Raw genomic sequence first — 5,811 nt, forward strand, 5'->3', positions numbered from 1 at the left:
TCTCTCTGCCAGGTGAGGGCAATGATCTCAGAGGGTTGTAAGGATTAAATAACATCGCACTTGAAAAGCACCTGGCACTTAGTGCAGGTAGTTAATGTTATAGGTCCTTATTATAAACAAGGTGTTCTTTTTCCCTGGGAAAAAATGTAACTTCTCTTTTCAACCTTTACCCATTCTAGGGTTCATTTTAAACAAGAGTTTTTTCAAAGATAAGCTATTTAGCGACACAATCGCATAATTCAGAAAATACTGTTTGGGTATTCCAATTAGTCTCTCAGGCTCAAAATAAAACTGAGAATTTGTTTAACTTCACAGGAAAGCCCATGATTATCCGTCAAGCACAATTAGTGCTTTTACATTGTATATTAACGAATCACCGTCTGTTGCTAAACCTCATGCACCAAGCACATGACCTGCGATCTTAAAGTCCTATTCAGGTTATACTTTTCCTCTCAAACGCAGTAGAGCACAACCAATTTGAAAGGCATCTAGATTTTGTCATGTAAAATCCCACTACATCTGGGAGAATCACTGATCATAAACCCTTGAATTCTGCACCAAACTTCTTAGCTATCCAGGGCCTCAGAATTGCAAAGGTACGCTTTAGTGTGCTAAATTAAAGCCACAAACATGGCTGCCCCCAAAGGGAGACAGCAAAGTGTCTGAAAACGATAGCTCTTTATCTCTTTCCATTTCATCAGCCTAAATTAGGAGGCTGAGAATTAGTCCTCCATGACCATGGGCGTTTCCTTCTGCAGAAAAGACCCTGGCCCATTCGTGCAAGTGTCAAACAAAGCACTATACGTCAAACAAAGCACTACAGCACTCTCTCTGTCTTCCTAAAAAAACGACCGGGCGGATTTTGGCCCCGAAAGTCCCTTGAAAATTCAAGAGTAACTTTGGGTTGCAGAAGTGCCACGTCCGCGACCTTACCTTCGCTAGAGTTTCCGATGGTCTCGGCTTCTCCAGCCACCCCCTGACCCAAGGCAAGTACCGCCAGGGCCAGCAGCTGAAGGAGCTCCATAGCTGCCCGGGCGGGAGCGGTCAAACAACGTCCTATAGAGGCTCTGGGAAGATGCGCCGGGGCCCCGCAGCCTTCTTTGTGCTACCCCGGGGTGCTCTCACCAGGTGGCATCGCATGCCAGGTGCAAACTGCGCACCTGCCCACTCGGCCACAAGAATCCACACTAGCAAAAGGCTTCCCGTCCCTCCAATTAACACCCGCTGGCCTTGCTCTGCGCCTTCTCCCGGACCTTTTTACGTAATCGCGGCTGTTCCCCGCGAGGGGGCGGTGCCGGGACGTTTCTAAGCCGCGTGCGCCTCCTCACGGTGCGGTGATGACTCGCGGCCGGGGCTGCGGCTCTCCAGGGATCCAGTGCAGAGGTCAGTACATACCCCAGGCAAGGTTTGTGGTGTAACCTGTACTTCCCACTCTAATATCTTTCTCACTTACAAAATCATCGTTACAGTAAAAAGTAACTTTCGTTGCGGCCTAACGTCTCCAAGCTCCTGTCCCACGTTTAACGGTTCTCTGCAAAAAAGAGGAATCGCTTGACTATCTTTGAAACCACTGTCTTCAAGATTTGCCCAGGAGGCTTTTTTTTCCTTCAGGAAGAACAATTGAAACTGGTTTCTCATAATAAAATAAAGTTTCATTCTTTCTCAGAGAAATGTCCTGGAAGACTATCTTAATCTAACTTCCTCTATCAAATTTCTAACCTGAGTGCTGTGTACGTGACAAGAGTTCATGTGACAGATGAATAATGAGAATTAGCATTACTAGGGATTGTATCACACACCCCACACATGAAGCTCCTCAGATCATACAAAATCCTTAATAATGTTTATTACCCATTTTAATCATAGTTAACATGATAAAATGACTATTTTTAAAATAAATTACTTAAATATAATATTTCTTAGAATATGAATACTAAAAACAAAATTGTTCTTGTGAAATCTTTCCACATTGAATTACATTATTAGCTATTGTGAGTGTTAAGTAACACCCAGTTCTGACTCATAGTGATCTTGTACAGAGTTTCCAAGGAGCAGCTGGTGAGTTTGAACTATCGATCTTGTGGTTTGCAGTCCAGTGCATATCCTTTAACACCACACAAGGACTCCACATATATTAGCTGCTGTTAAGAGCAGTCAAGTGGGTTTCAACTTATGGTAGTGGTGGTTATGTGCCTTGGAGTCAGATCTGACTCATAGAGACCCATGGAGCAGCTGGTGGCTTTGAACTACCAACCTTGTGGTTAGCAGTTCAGAGCTTATCCTACAGCACCACTCCAGGACTCCACATTATTAGTTACAACATCATAAATTATGGAGCAGAAGACTTTAAGATGTTTTCCTTTTCCTTTAATTATTACTTCATTCTCAAAAAAATGTGATTGGTAAAAGTTTACAAATACTAATTATGACAATATTGTAGCTAAACCACCAGAAAACTTGAGGAAACCAGCAACTATAAAAACCACAAAAGCATGTGCTTGTAGGACATTGTAGTGCCTGCCTGCAGACAAAACCTGGTGATTTGAAGGCAGTTCCTCCACGGCACACCACCACCACCACCAGCTCTAACCAGGGAACGCTGTTGTTGTCAATTTGGCTCATAGTGTTTCTGGGGGACCTGGTGTGATGCTGCAGGATAAGCACTGAACTACTAACTGCAAAGTTGGCAGTTCAATCCGCCAGCTAATCCTAGGAAAATAGCAGAAGTGACTGATAGGCACTTACCCACAGCATAATATGGTTTCTGAGGCTATAAATCTTTATAGGAGCAGAAAGCCTCATCGTTCTCCCACAAAGTGGCTAGTAGGTTTGAACTGTTGACCCTGTGGTTAGCAGTCCAGTGCTTATTCTACAGTACCACCAGTACTCCTAAGCAGAGAGCACTAGAAGGTTCAAAAAGCAAACTAGCACAGAGTTTTGACCTTTTAGGTATACTGGTACAAGTAAGCTGGGCTTCCAAAAAATGTTTTGTTTTGTTTTTATAACTAATTACAGGGGTAATTGCATTAAAAAATTTTTTATACTGAAATACAGCACAAAAATTTTATGGACAGTCATTTTGGTGTCCCTGTTCTGAGAATGTTACCTGGTACAGTCTACCCACAAGTCCACACACATTTAGTGACACAGTTGGTCATGACATAGATGAAACTTTTTCTGCTTAGAATCCCTATACAGGCTCACTATGAGTTGGCGTGACTTAATGGCAGTGGGGTTTGGGGTTTTTTTTGTTTGTTTGTTTGTTTTTTGTATGTTAATGAGCTATTACAGTTTTTAAATTATATATTTCATTTAATCCACTACACTGTAAGATAAACACTGGACTACAAAGTGAAAGGTCGGCATTTCAACCCTACCAGCTGCTCCTTGGAAACTCTATACAGGGTCGCTATGAGTCAGAACTGACTCAAAGGCATTTAACAACAACAATAACAAACTAAAATTCTATAATGATCATGTCATAGATTGACTTGTGCCCCACATAAAATATGTGTCAACTTGCCTAGGCATGATTCTCAGTGGTTTGCCGGTTATGAAATGATGTAATATGGTGGTTATGTAAGGATTCCCCATGATGTGATATATCAATAAGAAGACTAAGGGTGTATCTCAGTATCCTTAATCCCATTTCAAGGGTATGGCCTACAACATCTTTTATTTTACAAGAGATAATAGGAGAGAAAAGTGAGCAGAGAAAGAGGGACCTATTACCATCAAGAAAGAAAAGCCAGTAGGAGAGTTTGTCCTTTGGGCCTGGGGTCCCTGCAGTGTGATGCTTCTGGATCCCGGAAAAGACTGGTGCCAAGACACATGGAGATCACCAAGGATTGCTGGGCCTACAGATGCTGAAAGGAGACAAGGAACTTTCTCCAGAGTCAGCACTGGAATTTGGACTTCTAGTTTCCTAAACTGTGAGATAATAAATTTCTGTTAGTTAAAATCATCCACTTACATACAGTTTTTCTGTTACCGTACCACTATATAACTAGACAAATCACAATTATGTTAACAGGTACAACTCCTTTCGTATTCTCCCATTGCCTGGTCCAAATTTTCACACTTTTATAGGGCATGCCCCCATTCTTATAACCCTCAGTAGATGAGATCCCAAGAAAATGATAGGAGTGATTATAAGGGTAGCATTTGAATCAGTCTGTAGATTATTCAATACTTTGTGTTCTGATAACTGACAAACATCTTTGTATTGTTGTTAGTGTTGTTGTTAAGTGCCATCTAGTCCTGGGCCAACCTCACAATTGTTGCCATGCTTGAGCCTATTGATGCTGCCACTTTGCCAATCCATCTCGCTGATGGTCTCCCTCTTTTTCTCTGACCCTCCACCTTTCCAATCATGACATCCTTCTCCAGCAACTGGTCTCTCCTGACAACATGTCCAAAGTATGAGAGATGAAGTTTGGCTATCCTGGCCTCTAAGGAGCACTCTGGCTGCACTTCTTCCAACACATATCTGTTTGTTCTTTTGGCAGCCCATGGCACTTTTCAATATTATTCTACAACACTATAACTCAAAAGCATCAATTTTTCTACGATCTTCCTTATTCACTGTCCAGCTTTCACATGCATATGAGGTTATTGAAAATATCATAGCTTGGGTCAGGTGCACCTTAGTCCTCAAGCTGACATCTTTGCTCTTCAACACTTTAAAAAGGTCTTGTGCAGCAGATTTGCCTAATGCAATATGTGGTCTGATTTCTTGACTGCTGCTTCCGTGAGTGTTGATAGAAACCCTCATAACCAGCTACCATGTCCCCAGCTGCCCTATGGGCCTAATAGACTCTGAAACCAGCTTGATCAAGGGCCTCCACGAACTACTTCCATACTTAGTGCCCTGAAGATACATAATACCTAGGCCTGTAAGCATTACCTCTAATGCCAGGAACTCCATCTTCAAGTCTCTCCCACAGCCATGTCTTGAGCTCCTTGGCTAGCAGACGCCCCCAAGAGGTTTCCCCTCTCTGTGTCCTACAGCTGCACTGGGTTTTTTGGGTTTGCGTTTTAGTTTTTCCCTTCATTGTTTGTTTGTTTATTCTTTTTTCTCCTCTTTCCATTCCTTTGACTCTTATCCTTTCTACCTGTTTTTGTTTTTCCTTATTCTGTGTCTCATTTCTACTCTTCTTTTTTTGTTTGCCTTTTGATCTTCCTTTTCTATTGCTACTCTGTCTTTTCATCTTCATTCTCCCTGGTTTTATTGTTTTGTTTTTTTAAACTTCTTCCTTTTAGTTTCTCTTTTCTATAGCTTTATTTTCCTATTCCTCTTTTCTCTTTTTAGTTATTATATTCTTTTTTTCTTGTTGCTGCCTGTTTTTTTTCTTTCTTATTTTTCCTTTATTAGTGGTTACTTTTTTGTTTATTCTGCTTTGTTTTCTTGTGTGTGGGAGGGGGTGGGCAGGGAGTTACTCTTCTTTCCTGACAGGAGACAGTAACCTTGACCATACAGCCCAGCCACTGGGCAAGAGCCAATACAAGCACCTATACCATTTGATCAATGATAGACAGCAGACAACACCAGCCAAACCCACCTAAACTGAGGTATTCGAATGGCAACAGAGAATGGTCCACAGGCTTCCATTCTCTAACTATACTCACAGGGGACAGTTGGTGAAAGCCTATGAACAAACCAACATAAAATCATCAATTAAATACAAATACAACAACACCACAATGTCTTAAGGACAATGAACAATTTTAGCTCACATGACAAAACAAGAGAATGGTCTAAGCAAATGACGAAGATACAAGGAAAGAAAATGTTTCTATGGAAGAAAAGGT

This window comes from Chrysochloris asiatica, unplaced genomic scaffold, assembly GCF_000296735.1.
Source record: "Chrysochloris asiatica unplaced genomic scaffold, ChrAsi1.0 scaffold00098, whole genome shotgun sequence".
Classification (NCBI taxonomy): domain Eukaryota; kingdom Metazoa; phylum Chordata; class Mammalia; order Afrosoricida; family Chrysochloridae; genus Chrysochloris; species Chrysochloris asiatica.